The 22,019-nt window shown below is 44.5% G+C and overlaps 2 pseudogenes; both read left to right on the top strand.

Moving 5' to 3' along the window:
* Positions 1–190: 190 nt before the first annotated feature.
* Positions 191–2,929, top strand: LOC123073798 (cysteine-rich receptor-like protein kinase 10; annotated as a pseudogene).
* Positions 2,930–7,242: 4,313 nt separating this feature from the next.
* Positions 7,243–21,969, top strand: LOC123076054 (cysteine-rich receptor-like protein kinase 10; annotated as a pseudogene).
* The last annotated feature ends 50 nt before the right edge of the window (positions 21,970–22,019 follow it).

Genomic DNA, 22,019 nt, shown 5'->3' with positions numbered 1-22,019 from the left:
CACGATGAGCCCGTCTTTCAACGCTTGAGTTTCCGCAGTAGCAACCGAGTTTACATGTTCAGTTCTACTGTTACTCGAAGCCACAAAGTGCCCATGGTCATATTTGATCACAGCTCTAGTAGCCCCCTTCTCCTCCTGAAGACAGAAAGCAGTATGGATATTCATTTTAACATAGCCCTCAGGAGGTTTCGACCAACCTTGTTTCTTGATGAAACAGACACAGTTAGGACAAGCACATACGGTCAGCATGGCGGGCGTCCTGCTGCTCGTGCTGCTCGTTCTCATGCCAGCGTCGGCCACGGCGATCGGCCACGTCTGCGGCAGCGGCGGCAACTACACGGCCAACAGCACCTACCAGTCCAACCTCGCCGTGCTCAACGCCACCCTCCCCGGAAACGCCTCCTCCTCCCCGCAGCTCTTCGTCACCGCCACCGCCGACGCAAACACAAACGGGACCGCCGGCATGGTGCGCGGGCTCGCGCTCTGCCGCCATGACACCACAAACCTCACCGCGTGCAGGGAGTGCGTCGCCTCCTCGTTCGCGTACGCGCACAAGATGTGCCCCAACCACACGGCCGCCTCCGTCTACTACGACTACGACGAGACGAACGCCCTGAAGCCAGGGTGCCTCCTCGGCTTCTCCGGCGACCGCGGCTTCCTCAGCACGGCGTCCGGCACCACCGGTAACGGTACCTTCTTCCAGTATTTCAACACGGTGAACATCGCTGGCAACGCCGGCGTCGTCGCTGCGGCCGTCCGCCAGCTCCTTGCGCAGACGGCACGGTATGCCGCCGCCGCGGCGAGGAGGTTCGCCACAGGGTTCATGGACGGCGGCACCACGACAACACTCTACGCCCTGGCCCAGTGCACGCCGGACCTGTCCGCCGGGGACTGCGTGGCGTGCCTCCAGCGGCTTGTGGGCTCGATCAACGCCACCAACTCCGTGCGCCTCGGTGGCCGGATCTTCCGGCTCCGCTGTAACGTCAGGTTCGAGGCCTTCATGTTCTTCGACGACAAGAACATGCGGCGGATTCCATCTCCGTCATCCATGGCTCAGCCACCGGCGCCCGCGCCGGCTCCGGCAAACAAGAGTATGTGATGAACAATCCTTGATTATTTACTTGGCATGTTATTACTATGACTTGTATGACAATTCCTTGCTTATGCTGATTTTGAAGGACATGGAGTAAAACCTTGGGTAATCGCCTTATCGGTGGCTGCTTCTGTGGCACTAGTTGCACTCTGTTTCATCGTCTACTGTCTTCGGCGGCTTAGAACAAAGAGCACAAAAGGTGGGTAAATTAGTTACTGAAATGATCAATATAAAGAGTCGGAATTTCAGAGATTGATATTGATAGCGGCAGTTCATAATTTTCAGGTAAAGGGGCCTTACAAGGAAAACGTACTCACGAGTTTCAAGAAGGAGATGATCAAGTTTGGGAAATGGAAACAGAGTTGGCCGAGTTTTCAGTATTTGACTTCAATCAGATATTAGAGGCGACAGATAACTTTTCCGAGGAAAACAAACTTGGCGAAGGTGGATTTGGCCCTGTTTATAAGGTAAAAATATATAACAACGTTACGTAATAATCCTCGTTTTGTAGGCAAGATAACATGCATCACGATTATCATCAGAGTATACATAGGAATTTGGAACAGTGGATAAGAGGGAGAATATTGATCCATCAAAAAGCCCCAAATTGTTGCACAATACTGATAGATGTTTTTTTTCCTAGGGCCGCTTTCCTGATGGAGTGGAGATAGCAGTTAAGAGACTTGATGCGGATTCAGGACAAGGTTTCATAGAGTTCAAAAATGAAGTTGAGCTCATAGCCAAACTGCAACATAGGAATTTGGTTAGGCTCATGGGATGTTGCTCTCAAGGAGAGGAGAAAATACTGGTCTAGGAATATTTGCCAAACAAAAGCTTGGACTTCTTTATCTTTGGTACATATTTGCGTTTTCAGATTCATATGTCAAACTTAAGTTCTCTCGTCTTTTGATTGTTTCTTTAGACATTTGTCCTCTGCTATACCAACATTTAACTTATGAGCAGATGAAGATAGCAAAGCTCTATTGGACTGGGACAAACGTATTGTGATAATTGTAGGAACAGCAGAAGGACTTCTTTACCTACATAAGCACTCTAGGTTGCGTGTTATACATCGAGATCTTAAACCAAGCAACATTCTCTTGGATAGCGAAATGAACGCTAAAATATCAGATTTTGGATTAGCAAAAATATTGAGCTCAAATAACACTGACACAAATACTACAAGAAAAGTGGTTGGTACATAGTAAGTTTCATATGAATTACTCCACTTATAAACATTCTTATTGCAAGTCATCTGTATAGTAATTTGACATTTATTATTACACTATTTTTGTGGCTACATGGCACCTGAGTATGCATCCCACCACATTTTCTCTATCAAATCGGATGTATTCAGCTTTGGAGTTTTAACTCTCGAGATCGTTAGCGGGAAGAGGAATTCCCATGAATGTGGAGCTTTCATCAACCTCCTTGGACATGTGAGTGCATGTTTACACATCCATTTAACTGAAAAAAGGCTTCGTTTATTCTGTGATCAACTAATTAAGTATTTGATGAAATTTCAAATAGGCTTGGCAATTATTTGAAGAGGAAAGCTGGAGCGAACTCATTGATGCAACATTGGTTCCCAACATTTATTCGACAGAAATGATGAGGTGCATTAACATTGCACTGTTGTGTGTACAAGAGAATGCAGTTGATCGACCAACAATGTTGAATGTAATTGCAATGCTAAGCAACAAGACCATGATCTTACAAAAGCCTAAGCACCCAGCATATTTCAGCTTAAGCACTGCAGGGAACAAAGAAGCACCCACTACTACTCAGTCTTGTAGTGTTAATGATGTGACTATATCTACGGTGACGCCTAGATAGTTTTCCACTATATGAGCGTCGTGTTAATTTAGATGTTCGGTAGTGCGTAAGTTCTAAATAATAAATGAAGCGCACAACTTCTTCTCCATATATTACAAATGTAATGTGTTTTGTACAATGGATGTAGCCAATCAAAATCAAAATTGTAGTTATGTTAATTTGTGTTGATATTTTTTAATATCCTACCAATGGTTCTAGGCGATCAAACTATCGATAGTTGTATGGTATCGCACAAACTCTCCACCATCCAGATCACGTCCTCTCTTTTTAAACCATGTAGCTTGGAGAAATCAAGGTAGGCACTCCCAGAGTCTTTATAGTCCTGAAATTAAGTTGATGTACACCGTGTAGAAACCGAACCATCTCCGAGTGTCTTTCGTGGTTTTGAGAAGGAAGTGGTTTGACCGGAGGGGTGCAGGGAAAAATATAGAAATCAAAGAAAGAAAAAATAGGAGAGAAGAAAGGAAAAAATAAAATACAAAAGCTGGAACACGTCGCTGTCCCGTTGGTAGGCAAACCTGGAGCAGGCGAGCTCGTCCATACCATCGCCGCTCTCGTACGTGGAAGAGCTAACTAAGAGTGTGATTAAGCGGACGTAGTGGTGGATAGTTGGTTTGGGGGTGGCGGCCAGGGGATACTTTTTTATTAATTGGAGGGTAAGGATGGGCAAGACGCCGTTTAGGTCAATACGGCTCAGGTGGGCTCAGGATGTATCCCGCGCCGTGGCTGTCTTCCCGAGCCGTGCGAGAGCATTGCTGGTGCGGCCGCTATAAATGTGCTCATGGCCCACCGTTTTTTGGTTCGAGTACGCAGCGGAATACAGCTTCGAATACTTCTGCACGCACAGATCCAGATGCAGCTGAAAGGTTGTGATATCAGGTCCATCTGAGCACGGGCTTAGATTAGAATTTTCGATAGCTGGATGGCATACATGCGCGAATAAAGCGGATAATTCAATAAATTATATTGTATTTCATTAGTACTGTGAAAGATCTGCCTTTGGTCTTCATCTCTTGTCGTCAATTTTGTTCATGTTTTAAAAAATCGTTTGCAATCAAAAAAATATTTGCATTTTTTGAAAAATGTTTAGTATTTCAAAAAATAGTTGACAATTTCAATAAATATTCAAAATATTAATATTAAAAAATTAAATCCACAAACATTTTTTGGCAAATTCGTAACTAACTTTTGAGTTTATGAACATTTTTTAAAATCCGCAAGAAAAAATAAATCCGCCAACATTTTTTAAATGCACAGATTTTTAAAAAAATCCGAGAACAAATTTGGACTTCGCATAGAAATCAATCCATGAACAATTTTTGAATTCCAAACATTTTTTCAATTCTTGATTTTTTTTCCAAATTCATGATCATTTTTTGAAAACACAAACAATTTTCAAATTCATGAAAACCTTTTAGTTGTTGGATATTTTTAAAAATCACAAAAATGTTCTGGAGAATTTGAAGTTTTTTTGTTGTTGGAAAAAACACAGAAGGAAAAACTCCACCAATCAAACCTACGGTACACTATAGGAGCTAGCGATTCAATGTACTGGGCCAGTCCACCCATGGTGTGGGATCGCTCCCTTAACGCTGGCAACAGGCGCGCTATAGCAACTCCCTGTAGCATCTCCCACAAAACATTATTCAACACTAGTCATCAGCCCGTGCTACAACACGGTCTAGCATGCATCTAAAATAATTAGATGACTTTGTCTCGTAAAAACACTACTTGTAAAAAGCAGGTTGTTAGGAATACCAACACTCAAGCCCCAATAGGGAGTAAGGGACTTTTGAATGAGAAAAGGGGGATAGCAATCGGTAATTGTATTTCACGAAAATCATAGGATATTTTTTTTCTCCTCCAAGTTTTGGAGGAATCGGACGATGAAATCGAATGTCATGCAATGTTTTCTATAAGAGTGTGAATATAACTTCTATCTTTATCTCCTTTCTCTTTCAGCAGGCACCACATATTTTCGAGGTTCATGTCTTTTTTCCTATGCAAAATTTAAACACTGATTTCAAAGCAATGCATGCGTTTCATATTCTTGTATTGTTCAACTTAGCATGTAATTGAAATTCAGTCTGCCAGTTTTAAAAAAATGTTGTTCCAAAGTGACATTGTATATTAATCACCATATATTATGGTAGATTAGAAAATATATTGTTTGCCTTGGTTTACGTCTGACACTTCAGTTAGTTTCTGATTAGACTTTCATGTATTTATTGTTATTAGACTGACCTACAATATTTCTGGTGACAAACACACCTGACAACTTCTTTTGTAAAATTGATATGGCATTCTAACACCCCCCCCCCCCCCCACACACACACACACACACACATTTCTAGATTAAATTACTAACATTCTTACTGTTTGACTAAAATATGCATTATCTTAATTTTGTGTCACCTAATTAAATACAATCTATATTTGACATCCCAAATGAAGTATCTTTTTTTGTCTTCTAAGTGATATCTTTGTATTTTATTTTGGTTCCTAGTTATACAATACACAGCTTGTGGATATTACATATATGGCTGTGTTTTTTTATATCACATGCAGTTTTTTTTAGAATAATCACGTAAGGCTGTTGGAAGGTAGAGGACGAACAGCTTACATGGATATTCAGATCACGTGGGGCTGTTGGGAGGGTGTCTGGGACCTACATATTTTAGAGAAAAGGCATACGCCTGACTTTATAAATAAAGCCACCAGGCAGAGTAACAGAGCAAGCACCAAGCCAACAAAGTTTCACAACAACAACTAATAAAGTACGCATACATGGCTACCTAGCCAGTCATGGCACGCAGGCCAGCAACAGAACCCAGAAGGGAGGGGAACTAAGCATCGCCCGGTATCGTCATAACAGGGAAGAAGTCGTATATAGAGAAATAGGACTCCTACATATAGAAATAGCTAGGACTCTTTTTCTATCACGTACGTAGAGAAATATGACTCCTTTTCTACCACATCCGTATAGAAATAGGACTCTTTTTCTATCATGTTATCTCAGCCGCATAATTATGATCTAAAAGCTAATATTATGCGTTTTCTAGAATTAACGTGGAGGCTTCAATGGTGCCTCCAATTAGTAAATATAAAATAAAATTGTTATGCTTAACCTCTGTTAGTGTTTTTAGTTCATTTCATGAGAGAAGAGAGTCAAATAAAGAGGTGCATAAGTCTCGTTTTTCACTCCATTATGGAAACGGCCGCCGCTTGGGTATTATGTCGCCGCCCACTAACCTTGATATTCCAGTCATCCTGACTGTTTAATAAATGGCAGTAATTCAAACAGAAGGAGAAGTAACCTACGCATGACGCAATGATAACAGATGAAAATGAAGGGTCTGTCTAGGACACATCTAGATATGACATAAACATAGTTATGTCACATCTAACCTCATGTCCACTATGTTTGTGGTCTTTTCTTTTGTCCCAACATTTTTTTTGTTCCTTGTTGCTACGTTATTTGTGGGAGCTTAGAGGTGACATCATTAAAAAAAATCTAGATGTGAATTAGGCAAACTGTAAACTGAAAGCTAGAAATTTAGCAAACACACCCCCACACACAAAAAAACCAAGCTTCTATCCTCGCTAGCCGGGATGATAAGAAAGAGAATCTCTCCTACTTTAAAAAATAGTGTTCTCTCTAGCTCATTGGTTCGTCCACCCTTTCATCCGTAGTTTCTATTTTTATTTTCTCATCCCATCTTTTGGCTTTTCCTCATCAGTTTTGCATGAAAACCACCTTAACTATAAAGCTTTTTTCTTTAATTTGTAATCACATTAACAATAAAATGGCTTGTAATCACGGTGATTACCTACACAAATTCACTAAAAAATTAATACAAAGTTACTCCTTACGATCTGAAAAAGGTGTCATGGGCTCATGGCTTCAGTTTAATTTAAACTAAAGATGAACTAAAGCCACGACATTTTTTTTAGATCGGAGGGAGTACAAATTATGGTCCCGTTGTAATGCATTGACAATTATCTAGTGATTCAGAAGAACAAAAAATAAGGCCCCCCGCATTCAAAAGTCTGAGTGTGCGTTGATCGTTCCAAAGTAATTTGCCTGTCAGTGCACGGTGATGGGTGCGTTGGTCGTTTCAAAGTATAGTAAGTATTAATTGACCCATGTGAAATCAGCTGAAAAAAGGTTTCCGTGTTCATTTTTCCCAGTGACCGATGGTGATTTGATGACACACAAGCGCACTTATTTGTGGATCATCTCATCTGGCAGAAGGGAAACAAGAAACATGTTGTAGCTAGCTAGTCGTGCACTCGATCGTGATAGATCGGCCATGGTGATCATCCTGCTCCTCCTCCTACTCACACCGTCTCTGGCAGCCGCCGACGTGTTCTGCGACAACGTCAAGGCCATCGCCACCACTCTCTCCAAGAACACCGCCTCTTCCCCGGTACACTTCGCCACCAAGACCTTTGGCGGCGCCCCCAACGTCGTCTTCGCGCTCGCGCTCTGCCGCGGCGACGTCGTCGATGGCCCCGCCTGCGGTGACTGCATCGCCAACTGGTTCGGCAAGGCGCTGAACCAGACGAGGTGCGACAAGGCCCGCTCCAGCTACGGCGACTGTATCGTCGTCTATAGCGCCGGCTATGACATCCTAGCGGTGCCATCGAATACCACGGGAGGGTACGGCGACAACACGCCGCCATTCCAGCAGTGGAACATCAAGAACCTCACCACCGGCGACGTCCCCCTCGTCCATGAGCTGCTGGTGGAGACTGCTGAGAAGGCGGCCACCACGCCGCCGAGGCTGTATGCCACCGGCGTCATGGACATAGACGAGGTGACGACCTACCCGAAGGTGTACTCCCAGGCGTAGTGCACGCCCGACCTGTCCGCCGACGACTGCTCTGCGTGCCTGCGCCGTCTCCTCGGCATGGTCAACTCCACCATGTCCCTGCGAATTGGTGGGCAGATGGCTGTCACGCGGTGCTATTTTAGGTATGAGGCGTATCGGTTCTACGACGCCCAGCCCATGCTGAGTCTGCCGTCGCGGCCACCGCCGACGACTCCGGCCAAACGCAGGAGCATGTTGTGGGTAATTGCGGTAGTTGCAGTTCCACTATCGGCAGCAGCATTTCTCTTCTTCAATTGCTACTCTCGTCGGCTCAAAAGGCGAAGAAAAGGTATTCTAGCTAATGACCTAGTGGAATGTTCTTCCTTCACGTTCTTTACCGTTAGTGGTAATAATGTTTTTTTTTTGCGGCACTGGTAGAAAAAAGCCCTTTAGTCCCGGTTCGCAACAGCCTTTAGTCCCGGCTGTGCAACCGGGACTAAATATGCGCGACTAAAGACCCCCCTTTAGTCGCGCCTCTTACGGACCGCGACTAAAGGCTTTAGTCCCGGTTCTTGTGGCTGACCGGGACTAAAGGCCCGTCCACGTGGGCGCCCGTGGTCCGTCGGGGCGGAGGACCTTTAGTCCCGGTTCTCGTGGCCAACCGGGACTAAAGGGCTCCTCCGCAGGTTTAGGGTTTTAGCCCCCCTAAACCTGGTTTCTTTTTAGTTTGGAGTGTTTTATTTCTTTTATATTATATTTTGTGTTTTATTTTAATTTTGATAAAGTTTCAGTACACATATTTTACGCTACTATATACATGCATATGAAATTTCAAACAAGAAGAATTCAAGAGGAATATATAATATATATTCAATCTCGGGTGACCATATACAACTTCGAACAAGTTTCCATACACAATTAGGATGGATGACCATATACAACTTCGTACAAGTTTCAATCTCGGGTATGCATATAAATTTCTTCGTCCTCGGTATAGTGTTCTCCTTTAGGATTGATGACTTCCCTCATGAAAAATCCTGCTAATTCTTCTTGAATTGGTCGGAAGCGAGCTTCTGGACTAAGCCTCCTCCGCAAGTTATCCGTCGCGTTCCGCACGCTATCCGATGCCTTCCGCTCCGTGGTGTGTCTCCGGATGTTCTCACAAACATAGTATCCACATAGATTGGTCCCCGGTGGCTGCTTATCCACATTAACTAACCTTCTGAAATCTAGCTCATGTTTGAATTCACCGACAATTTCTTCTGAGAACCGTCTCCAAACCCTACAGGGCAAAGAAAATTAAATGAATAAGGAAGTTATTAGTTACTTGATATTAGGAAATGAACGAAAGAGACCGATCGATATAGAGCTCAAATGATTGAAAATAATTACTTTTGCAGCATTTTTCTCATGTCGGCCCAACGCTTTGGATCCGAATCCATAGAGTCCATGATTAGAACTCTGGAGGTGTGAAGTTCAATATTTAGCAGAATCCAGTGGAACCTGCGGACACGTTACATGCACAGTCATGCATAACTCATCGATTAGACATACCATGCATGGAGTAAACAAAAGAGAATGGGCACAAGAGAGAAACACTCACCCAAAATGGTAAGGAAATAGAATATGACTTTTGAGTTGATGCTTTCTAAGAAACTTGTACAGGTCTTTCTCCACGTCTTCGGGGTGATGTTGTAACACATGTCCATTAACGATATGTGGGTCAATGAACCCAACATCATGGATGTTTCTTATTTTGCATTCCCAAATCTTCAATCTGCATAATAGCGTACGCAACAATATAGTTAGGACAATATATATATATATATATATATATATATATATATATATATATATATATATATATATATATATATATATAGTGCAGGCAATGAAGAACGAGATGAGGTAGAAATAAATCACTTACAGAACGTAGCAACTCAGCATAGATTTGTCGAGGTCACGCAGATTGAACAGCTGGAACAATTCACTCATATGAATTTCTACAGAGTACCGTTTGGTGTGATGCTCATCTGTAACATCCGCATAAACATATTCTTTGTCGGCCCATGTTATGAATTGCTTGTACCAACGTAGCAGATTTCGCATTTGTGGTGGTAGACTCTTTTCCCGCGCAGGCTCGACGAGAGGCCCATTCCGCACATATTGTAATGCTATCTCACATACTGGCGCATCCTCAAGGCCTAAGAAGGCACGAAGAGTCAAACCCATCTCGGACGCTTGTTTCATGGCACCCGGTACAGTCAATCCAAGTGCTGCCGCAGCTGCTATGATCTCGGGGTCCTCTTCCGGACCGGCTTTCACTATGAGCGGGGGGATCGATTGTTTCTTCTGCATCCCGAGCTGGTCAACTTGTTTCCCGCTTTTTTTACTTTCTTCTTTCTCCTCCTTCAATATTTTTGCTTGCCTACGAAGTTCATGTCCATAGTCGTCAGGCATATTCAGCTCGGCTTGGGACGGTGTCGTCAAAAAATCCTTAGCCCACTTCTTTTGCTTCTCAGTGAATACTTGCTTGGGCTCAGGCTCTTTTTTCGCCTTCATATCCGCCTTCCATTTCTCATAATCAGCAGACGCGGCCAATTTGGTTTCAGCTTCACTAAGTTCCCCAGGCCTTGGGAGGAGAGGCTTCAGTGATGGCTCCGGTACCCTTGTGGTCTTAGGTACATAAGGGTCCGGGTTAATAGTCCAGGAGCGGGTTTCCTTGCTGTCCGCCTGCTTCCGCTTCTTCGCCGGAGGTGGATTGGGGGGCGTCTTACCCGCCGGAGGAGGATTGGGGGGCGTCGTACCCGCCGGAGGTTGTGGATCGGGGGACGGCGTCGAATGGCGTGAAGGAGGTGTAGGTGAACCACCACGACCACCACCACCGCCACCACCGCCACCACCACCACCACCACCATCGGAGGGGGGTGGACTTGCTAGCCTTGGCGCCTCGCCTGGAAACACTATGTACTTCTTTTTCCATAGAATGAACTGGCGCTTGACATCTCCAAGTCTTCTCTCCCCTTCGGGTGTAGGTTTGTCAATCTCCAGGTCCTCAAACCCTTGGACTATGTCTTCCACCGTGACACGAGCATAGCCATATGCAATGGGGTTGTTGTGGTGGAGTGCTCCAGGTGTACAGGGTAAAGCACTGCCGCTAGCTACCTTCGTGGAAACGTTCCCCACGGGATAATGCAGATCACATTCTTTCATCTCCTTTACATCATCCACGGGGTAGTGAGGCTCCGGTGCACGAATCTCGATCATCGGTGCACTAGCACCAGGCGGGGCATCCGTGGAAGCCACGCTGCTTCTCCGCTGCTGGCTTCCGCGATCCGCTTCATGATCTTCATGCGGCCCTGCAGCCGATTTTTCTTTCACTAGTTCATGCACGGTCTGCTTCAACTCATGGAGTTCCGATGCAAACTTCGTCATAAGATCTGCATCCCGGTCCGTCTTTCTCTTACGGCTTCTGTAACAGTACGGGTCATTGTCCTGGGAAAACCCTACTTTCCACGGAACTTTGCCTTTGCCTCGTACACGTCCTCCGTGTTCATCATTCCCGAGGGCTGTTGTCAGTGCGTCTTTCTCTCTGTTGAACTTGATCAAGCCCTCTTGAGCTTGGGTCATTGCGTCAATAAGGGCTTGGGTGGGAGCAAACTGTCTCTGCCGGTGAACACACACCCCTGTCTCCGGGTCTAGCGATCCCCCATGCCCGTACCACCAGCTTTTGGCCCTTGGGTCCCATCCCTCTGTACCTAGAGGGATTCCTCGCACCCTCAGGTCCTCCTCCATCTTCTGCCACCTAGGCTCCGAAAGGCGGTATCCTCCTGGCCCCATAATATGATGGAACTTTTTCTTACTCGCATTATCCTTATTTTTTTTGATATTTCCTTGAAATGCTCCGATTGCTTTTGCCTCACAAATTCTGGCCAATCATCTTTCAGTTTCTCATGTTGTCCATTGAAATCCGGAGTCTTGCCCTTGTTGACATAGTCACGGGTTAAATTTTTCTTGAAGTTCCGGAATGCTTCGCCCATCTTCTGAAGAGCGAACTCTTTAACTAGCCTCCTCCTCTGACGTCCACCCGGAACCTCGTTACCGAATTCATCGACTTTGTTGTATTCCGGAGGTAGAATGAAATGTTCCATAAGCTTTCTCCAGCAATCCTTTTTCGTTCTCTTGTCGACAAAACTGAAACCAAGACGTGCCTTCTTTGGCTCCTTCCATTCCTGGACGGTGATCGGGACGTTGTCTCTAACAACGACTCCGCATTGGTTGATAAACTTTGAGGTGTGCTGTAGGGGCTTGCCGGTTTCACTGACAAACTCAATGGCATATGTTTCTCCTGTTTTCATCGCCTTGGATTTGCCACGCTTTGTCGTACTCGATCCGGAGGGCTAAAAAAAGAAAGAGAGTCGCGCGCGTTAATACATATGTATTCACATTTCAGTAAGTTTGTATCACGAGAGGCTCAATGTATATATATACCTCGCCGGAGGTGGTTGCTACTTGCAATTCGAGATCGTCGGTTGTTGACGGTTGACCTCCGTCGACAATGTCCGTTCCTTCACCTTCTTGATCATCGACAATCTCTGTTCCACCATCAAGGTTCAGATAAGAAGAGACTACATCCTCTTGTTGCTCATATTCTGAGCCCGGCACATAAGGAATCTCGTTGTTGATGATGCCCATTAAATAACGTTCAGCCTCCGGATCCCTAAGCGGCTCGGTTCTATCGTCCGCCATATGTCACTCCTGCATGTAGTAAAAATTCTTTAAGTATAAAGGAATTAAAAAATAAGATTAAGGGGACATAGAGGAGGAGGAATTAAAAAATAAGATTCTTTAAGTAAAAATTCTTTTTTTCTTCTTCTTCCTTTCTTCTTCCTCTTTCTTCTTTCTTTCTTCTTCTTCCTTTCTTCTTCCTCTTTCTTCTTCTTCCTTTCTTCTTCTTCCTTTTTCCTTTCTTCTTCTTTCTTTCTTCTTCTTCCTTTCTTCTTCTTCCTTTCTTCTTCTTCCTTTCTTCTTCTTCCTTTCTTCTTCCTTTTTCTTTTTTCTTTCTTTCTTCTTCTTCCTTTCTTCTTCTTTTTTTCTTCTTCCTTTTTCTTTCTTCTTTCTTTTGGTTTTCATTTGGTTTTCATTTTTTTTTCTTCTTCCTTTTTCTTCTTTCTTTCTTCTTTCTTTTTTTCTTCTTCCTTTTTCTTCTTCTTTCTTTTTTTCTTCTTCCTTTGTTTTTCTTCTTCCTTTGTTTTTCTTCTTCCTTTTTTTTTCTTCCTCCTTTGTTTTTCTTCTTTCTTTTTTCTTCTTTTTTTTTTTTTTTTTTTTTTTTTTTTTTTTTTTTTTTTCTTCTGTTTGTTTTTTCTTCTTCTTTGTTTTCTTCTGTTGTTTTCTTCCTTTTTCCTTTTTTCTTCCTTTTTCTTGTTTTTCTTCTGTTTTTCTTTTGTTTTTCTTCTTCCTTTTTTTTCTTCCTCCTTTGTTTTTCTTCTTTCTTTTTTTTCTTCTTTCTTTTTTTCTTCTTCCTTTTTTTGTTTTCTTTTGTTTTTTCTTCTGTTTGTTTTTTTCTTCTTCCTTTGTTTTTCTTCTGTTGTTTTCTTCCTTTTTCTTTTTTTCTTCCTTTTTCCTTTTTTCTTCCTTTTTCTTGTTTTTCTTCTGTTTTTCTTTTGTTTTCTTCTTCCTTCTTTCTTCTTCTTCCTTTTTCCTTTTTCTTTCTGCTTCTTCTTCTTCCTTTTTCTTCTTCCTTCTTCTTCTTCTGCCGACGCGCGGAGGACGGCAGGCAGGGCCAGTGGGCGGCAGGGCGTCGGGCGGCGGGCGGCAAGGCGTCGGGCGGCGGGCGGCGGGCGGCGGGCAAGGGCGCAGGGCACGGGCGGCGGGCAAGGGCAGGGCACGGGCGGAGGCGGCGCTCACTGGGGACGGGGGCGGCGGCGCGCAGGGCTTCGGCGTCGGCGTCGGCGTCGGGGCAGGGCTTCGGCGTCGATCGGCGTTGGGGCAGCGCTTCGGCGTCGAGAGAGAGGAGAATGGGAAGTGGCGAAACTGCTAAGTGCAGTATTTATAGACGCACCTTTAGTCGCGGTTGGGGAGGCGGACCGCGACTAAAGGTACCCTTTAGTCGCGGCTGGCCACACCAACCGCGACTAAAGGGTTTTGGCGCCGCTTTACTTCCCGCGCAGAAAGACCCTTTAGTCGCGGTTGGGGACAACAACCGCGACTAAAGGGTACCCTTTAGTCGCGGTCCTCCTCCCCAACCGGGACTAAAGGGTCTGTGCTGGAACTGGCGCGGTGCGGTGGGATGTTTAGTCCCACCTCGCTAGCCGAGAGGCTTCGACAGTGGTTTATAAGCGCGGCTGCGCTCACCACTTCGAGCTCCTCTCAAATGCAGGCTTACGGGCCTATTCTGTCACTATGTGCCTGTGGGCCTACTGGGCCTTCTGCGGGCCTGAATCCTGGCCCATTGATGGGTTTCTAGTCGTATTCAGGCCGTGGTGGCCCAGTAGGTGGCATATTTTTTATTTTTTCCCTTTTTTTGTTTTCTTTTTTGCTTTATTTATTTTGTTTTGTTTTTCTTCTTTTTCTTCTTCCTTTTTTCTTCTGTTTTTTCTTCTATTTGTTTTTTTCTTCTGTTTTTTTTCTTATGTTTTTTTTCTGTTTGTTTTTTCTTCTGTTTTTCCTTTTTTCTTCTGTTTTTTTCTTCCTTTTTTCCTTTTTCCTTTTTTCTTCTGTTTTTTCTTCTGTTTTTTTCTTCTGTTTTTTTCTTATGTTTTTCTTCTGTTTGTTTTTTTCTTCTGTTTTTTCTTCCTTTTTCCTTCTTTCTTCTTCTTCCTTTTTCCTTTTAAAATCAGAAAAATAAAACTAATTCATTTTAAAATCTTAAAAATACAATTATATATCAAAAAAATCAGAAAAATAAAACTAATTCATTTTAAAATCCCTTGAAGGTTTGATAAAAGGTTTGATACATCATTCAGTTCATCGACCAAATACAAAGTTTGGTACAATAAATTATTACACATCAATTCTTCCCTTGTGTCCCTGCTTGCTTACGATTGTGCCGTATCCATGGAGCATCCTCATCATTTAACTTAATGCTTGGGTCAGTGTTCACTTTGAAGGGCGGAATTTCACCAAACATATTATAATCTTCTGACATGTCTGTCTTGTCCTCCACTCCCACGATGTTTCTTTTCCCTGAAAGAACAATGTGGCGCTTTGGATCATCGCATGATGTACTGATCGTTTTCTTATCTTTCCGTTTCCTCGGTTTGCTACTCATGTCCTTCAAATAAAAAACCTGAGCGACATCTTTGGCAAGGACGAATGGTTCGTCAAGGTAACCAAGATTGTTGAAATCCACCATTGTCATTCCGTATTGCTCGTCCACCTTTACCCCACCTCCTGTTAGCTTGAACCATTTGCACCGGAACAAAGGGACCTTAAAGGAGGGTCCATAGTCAAGTTCCCATATCTCCTCTATGTAACCGTAATATGTGACCTTTTGCCCATTCTCGGTTGCTGCATCAAAGCGGACACCACTGTTTTGGTTGGTGCTCTTTTTATCTTGGGCGATGGTGTAAAATGTATTCCCATTTATCTCGTACCCTTGGAAAGTCGTTATAGTCGAAGATGGTTTCTTGGCCAACATGTACAGCTGATCTCCAACATCATTGCCATTCATTAAATGTTTTCGCAACCAACTGCCGAAAGTCTCCATGTGGGCCTTTCTAATCCAGGATTCAGGCTTCCCCGGGTTGTCCGAGCGTAAAATATTCTTGTGTTGCTCGAAGTACGGAGCCACCAAGCTGGAATTTTGCAGAACTGTGTGGTGTGCTTCAGTCATAGAATGACCGTCCATACATATCGTGGATTCCCTTCCGATCTTGCCTTTTCCACTTAGTCTCCCCTCGTGCCGCGATTGAGGAATACCAATCGGCTTAAGGTCAGGAACATAGTCAATACAGAACTCAATTACCTCCTCATTTCCATAGCCCTTGACGATGCTTCCTTCTGGCCTAGCACGGTTACGAACATATTTCTTTAATACTCCCATGAACCTCTCAAAGGGGAACATATTGTGTAGAAATACAGGACCGAGAATGGAAATCTCTTCGACTAGGTGGACCAGGAGGTGCGTCATAATATCGAAGAAGGATGGTGGGAACACCAACTCGAAACTGACAAGGCATTGGACCACATCGTTCTGTAACCGTGGTAGATCTTCTGGATTGATTACCTTCTGAGAGATTGCATTGAGGAATGCACATAGCTTCACAATGGCTACTCGAACATTTTCCGGTAGGAGCCCCCTCAAAGCAATCGGAAGCAATTGCGTCATAATCACGTGGCAGTCGTGAGACTTCAGGTTTTGGAACTTTTTCTCCGCCATGTTTATTATTCCCTTTATATTCGACGAGAAGCCAGACGGGACCTTCATACTGCTCAGGCATTCAAAAAAAATGACCTTCTCTTCTTTGGTAAGAGCGTAGCTGGCACGACCTTGAAACCATTCCGGATGCCGGTCATCTGGGTCTTTCAAAAGTTGCTGGTCCTGCCGTGCTTCCTTTGTATCATTTGTCTTCCCATACACGCCCAAGAAGCTTAGCAGGTTCACGCAAATATTCTTCGTAACATGCATCACGTCGATTGCAGAGCGGACATCTAGGACTTTCCAATATTCTAGCTCCCAAAATATAGATTTCTTCTTCCACATGGGTGCGTGCCCGTCAACTCCCCGCGGAACTGATTGTCCGCCAGGACCCTTTCCAAAGATGACTTTCAAATCCTTGACCATATCAAATATCTCAGCACCAGTACGTTCCGCAGGCTTCGGCCGGTGATCTGCCTTGCCGTTGAAATGCTTGCCTTTCTTTCTTACGTTATGATTTCGGGGAAGAAATCGACGATGACCCAGGTACACGTTCTTCTTACAATTAACCAAACGTACACTTTCAGTCTCATGTAAGCAGTGCGTGCATGCATTGTATCCCTTATTTGTCTGTCCCGAAAGGTTACTGAGAGCAGGCCAATCGTTGATGGTTACAAAAAGCAACGCTCGTAGGTCAAATTCCTCTCCTTTGTGCTCATCCCAGACACGTACACCAGGTCTGGCCCACAACTGTAAAAGTTCTTCAACTAATGGCCTTAGGTACACATCGATGTCGTTGCCGGGTTGCTTAGGGCCTTGGATGAGAATTGGCATCATAATGAACTTCCGCTTCATGCACAACCAAGGAGGAAGGTTGTAGATGCATAGAGTCACGGGCCAGGTGCTATGGCTGGAGCTCTGCTCGCCAAAAGGATTAATGCCATCAGTATTTAGACCAAATCTTATGTTCCTTGCGTCAGCTGCAAAATCTTTGAACACTCTGTCGATCTTTCTCCATTGCGTTCCATCAGCGGTGTGTCTCAACTCCCCGTCGGACTTACGGTCCTCTTTGTGCCATCGCAACGACTTGGCATGCTTTTTGTTCATGAACAGACGTTTCAACCGTGGTATTATAGGAGCATACCACATCACCTTGGCGGGAACCCTCTTCCTGGGTTTCTCGCCCTCAACATCGTCACCAGGGTCATCGCCTCTGATCTTATAACGCAATGCAGTGCATACAGGGCATTCATTCAAATTCTCGTATTCACCGCGGTAGAGGATGCAGTCGTTAATGCATGCATGTATCTTCAGAACCTCTAAACCTAGAGGGCAGACAACCTTCTTTGCTTCGTACGTACTGGCGGGCAACTCGTTATTCTTCGGAAACATATTCTTCAACATTTTCAGCAAATTTTCAAATGATGAGTCACCTACACCTTCTTGTGCCTTCCATTTTAGCAAATCCAGTGTGCAGCCCAGCTTTTTCAGACTATTATCGCATCCTGGATACAACGACTTTTTGTGATCCTCTAACATGCGATCCAAATTCTCCCTCTCCTTGTCAGTTTCGCAGCGTCTCCGTGCATCAGCAATGGTCCGACCAAGATCATCAGCGGGCTCATCATGTGCCTCTTCTTCACCTTCACCTAACCCTTCCCCACCTTCAGCATCATCCTCCATGAAAGTATCACCGAAATGATCATGATAGTTGTCATCGATATCATCCCCTTCTTCATCTTCTTCCATTCTAACCCCTCTTTCTCCATGCTTGGTCCAACAATTATAGCTTGGCATGAAACCGTGCCGAAGCAGGTGCATGTGAACGTCTCTTGAGGAGGAGTAACCCTTCTGATTCTTACAGACAGCACATGGACAGATAATAAAACCTTGCTGCTTGTTCGCATTTGCCACTACGAGGAAATCTTTCAAACCCGTAGTGAACTCGCCGGAGAGTCGGGGACCGTACATCCATTGCCGATTCATCTGCATTATTATTATATAAAGTATATAATTAACCATCATGCATTTGTTAAACTAACTAGCTAGAAATAATACAAATTAAACAATGAACTACACACATGCATATTTTATCAATGACACATGAAAGGTTCAAGTTGCTAACCGCGATCGCGGAGGAAAAATAAATGAGAAAGCTCAAGTGTGGCTCGGACACTTCATATCATGTTTGTTTCAGGCTCTCGGGCATTTCATCAAACACCTTGTGTGCATAGGAGGAACCAAAAGCAAACCCACCACCCCCTTCTGAAAATTGTGAAGTGAGCTGAGTGAAGTGAAGTGAGCTGAGTCCTATATATAGGGATGGGCCTTTAGTCCCGGTTGGCCTGGCCAACCGCAACTAAAGGCCTTCGGGGACCTTTAGTCGCGGTTGGCCAGGCCAACCGGGACTAAAGCCCCTCCCGTCCGCCAGCTGGATGGGCCTTTAGTCCCGGTTGGCCTGGCCAACCGCGACTAAAGGCCTTCGGGGACCTTTAGTCCCGGTTGGCCAGGCCAACCGGGACTAAAGCCCCTCCCGTCCGCCAGCTGTCGACCGAGCGCGCTGGGCCCAGATAGTTGGTCGCGGGTCTCCTCCCGAACCGCGACTAAAGACCCCTTTGGTCGCGGTTCGATTGTTTTGGGGACTAATGGGGGCGTATGGAAGCCTCTTTTTCTACCAGTGCGGGTAAGTAATAATGTCTTTTTAACATAGTGGTAATAATGTTATGCTGATGATCTAGTGAAATTTAGGGAGAGAGGACCTAGTTTGGCAAGGGAAGAATTCGGAGTTCTCTTTGTTTCACTTTGAACAGCTATTGGAGGCCACAAGTAATTTTTCAGAAGAAAACAAACTTGGACAAGGTGGCTTTGGTGCTGTCTACAAGGTAGTACTACATTTGTAGGGTTTACATATTTTGCTTCTGAACTGTTTTAGCAGCCTAATACGATCTCTTGTATGAAACAAGTATGTCTACATTGAACCTAGCTATCTTATATAGCACTAACTTTTAAACGGGAGAGGATGATTAATTACAGCGAAGGTGGGGAAGAGCCTAACTTTTGGGTAGATATATTTTCCTCAGGGCCAGCTTCCAGATGGGTTGGATATAGCGGTTAAGAGACTTGCTTCACATTCAGGACAGGGTTTCACTGAGTTTAAAAATGAAGTCCAGCTCATAGCCAAACTCCAGCACACAAATTTGGTTAGGTTCTTGGGATGTTGCTCCCAAGAAGAGGAGAAAATATTGGTCTACGAATACTTGCCAAACAAAAGCCTGGACATCTTCATCTTTGGTATGCATTTGCATTTCTTAATTTACCTTAATTATTTTCCGTGGTTGTGTTGCATCAAAAGAACTAAATAATACTCGAAAATGTTATTTATATCAGTTCTGCGAATATGTAGTTTAATTTATGAGGCCGCTTTTCGCCGTATACTAAGTATCTAATTGATGTGCAGATGAGTATAAAAGAGCTTTACTAGATTGGACAAAACTATTAGAAATAATTGAAGGAGTAGCACATGGACTCCATTACTTACATAAGCACTCTCGATTGCTTGTCATACACCGAGATCTTAAACCAAGCAACATTCTCCTAGACAGCGAAATGAATCCAAAAATTTCAGATTTCGGGCTAGCAAAATTATTCAGCTCAAATGACACCGAAGGCGACACTACAAGAAGAGTGGTTGGAACATAGTAAGCTTGATAGAAAAAACTCCAATTACAATTATATATATTACATTTCAACCAGATAAGGTAATCTTGACATTTATCCTATATAATTTAGTGGTTACATGGCCCCTGAGTATGCTTCGAAGGGCGTCTTCTCTATTAAATCCGATGTCTTCAGCTTTGGTGTCGTCATTTTTGAGATCCTTAGTGGAAAACACAATTCTGGTAACCAACAATGTGGAGGCTTCGTCAATCTCCTTGGATATGTAAGCGTATACACACGAGCTTCAACTTGCAATTTTTTTCTTCATTTGCTATAAATCTCATTTTTATTAATGGGATTGCAAACAGGCATGGCAATTGTGGGAAGAGGGAAAGTGGATCGATCTCCTCGATGCATCATTGGTTCCTGATATTCACTTGGCAACGTTAATGAGGTGCATTAATATAGCATTGTTATGTGTGCAAGAGAATGCAGTTGATCGTCCGACCATGGGAGATATTGTTTCAATGCTAAGAAGTGATACTATGATCTTGGCTAAGCCTAAGCAGCCAGCATATATCAATGTAAGGGTGGGAAATGAAGAGACGTCCAATGCTCCCGAGTCATGCAGTATTAATGATATAACCATATCTGCCACAATTCCTAGATAGTGGTTTTCCTTGTGTCATGTTATTAGTCTATCTCATTGTACTAGTATGAACAACACTAATAACATTATATGATGTGGAAGTAGAAGTGTTGCTTCAAATGTGAGATTATGTACCCCAATAGATATAAAAGATTTTCCCATGCCTTTGATCATATTTCCCTTTTTGGTGTTGCAAAATATTACATTACTTTAATGATGTGCACGTAGTAAATTTTCTGGCATTATGTCCTATAGAACTGAAAAAACATGTTGCATGACAACGTAGAAAATGAAATGCAAATATGAATGGTTGCATGGAAGAAGTAGATGGAGTGCTCCCAGGAATTCTCTTGTGCCCGGAAGACATCGGAGAGTGGGCGGAGTGGAGTGTTGTGTCATGGCATGCGGAGAAGGGCTAGCCGTGGCCTGGAGGAGTAGAGGAGGTTGTCGACCGATGCAGTGGAAGAAGGGAAGAAGCGGGCTCACCACTTGATCCTGGGGAAGCAGGAATACGGTCGTGTGGCGAGGCACGCGGCGAAGGTTAGGAGTCTTTGCTTGGGCGATGGCCACTTGATGCATGCAAGGTGCTCGATGGGTGGATCTAGAGCTCGGGGACAAAACCTGTGCCATGTGGCCGGTTTTCCCATATAATTTGATTTTCGGACGAAAGTTATCCGGTTTTGAAACATGAGGGACTAAATGTCGCTCATAAAAACCTTAAGGGACCAGATGTAGACGTTTGTTAAACTTGTGGGACAAAAACATACTTTTCTGAAAAAATTAGGATGAAGCCTTGTCAAGCAGGTCAACAGACTGGTGGGCATCCACTATGAAAACTAGTCAACAAACTGGTCGGCATCCACTGCGAAGACTTGCTTTGCATTCTTACAAGTCAATCCACTATCTTTTTTATTTGAAAAGAAGTCAGTCCAGTGCATCAACTTGCTCAAAAATGCTAGATGGACGGAGCCCCACAAGCTTGTACAGGCTCCTTCGGAGTGAATTGTGGAAAACCACCACATTAAGGCCTAGGTTTACAGAAAACACCGGTTTACGAATTTCTGGTAGAAACTACTGATTCTTGACCTAATCTTTTGCAGAAAACAATAGTTGAGTACTTCGGCCCATTTGATGATGATTATGACAGATGGAGCCCACCATTTGTTGACGTGGCGTAACGTTTCGTTAGACGGGGTCTTTTTGCCAAAACCTCCTCCCCTCCCTGAAAGTTTTTTCCCTGAAAAACCTCCCCTCTCCGGCGCGACGCCGCCCTCCCAGTGCCGCCACCTCCCTCCCGGCTACAACCCCGGCGCGCAGCTGGGGCGCAAGCGGAGCAAGTTGCGGCGGCGCGCAGCTCGGGTGCAACCCCGGCCTCCAAGCGGAGCAAGCGGTGGCGGCGACGCACGGCTTGGGTGCAAGCGGCGTGCTTGATCCCGCCCTCCCAGTGGAGCAGGCAGCAGCGACGGAGACGCACAACTCGGGTGCAAGCAGCGACGCGCTTGACCCCGCCCTCCCAGTGGAGCAAGCAGCAGCAGCGGCGCACTTGACCACTACCTCCTAGCAGAGCAAAGCAGCGGCGCCGCGCAGCTCGGGCGCAAGTAGCGGCGGCGC

The sequence above is a fragment of the Triticum aestivum genome, chromosome 3D, assembly GCF_018294505.1.
Source record: "Triticum aestivum cultivar Chinese Spring chromosome 3D, IWGSC CS RefSeq v2.1, whole genome shotgun sequence".
Taxonomy (NCBI): domain Eukaryota; kingdom Viridiplantae; phylum Streptophyta; class Magnoliopsida; order Poales; family Poaceae; genus Triticum; species Triticum aestivum.
The sequence above is the reverse complement of the archived record's forward strand: the minus strand, read 5'-3'. Positions and strand labels throughout refer to the sequence as shown.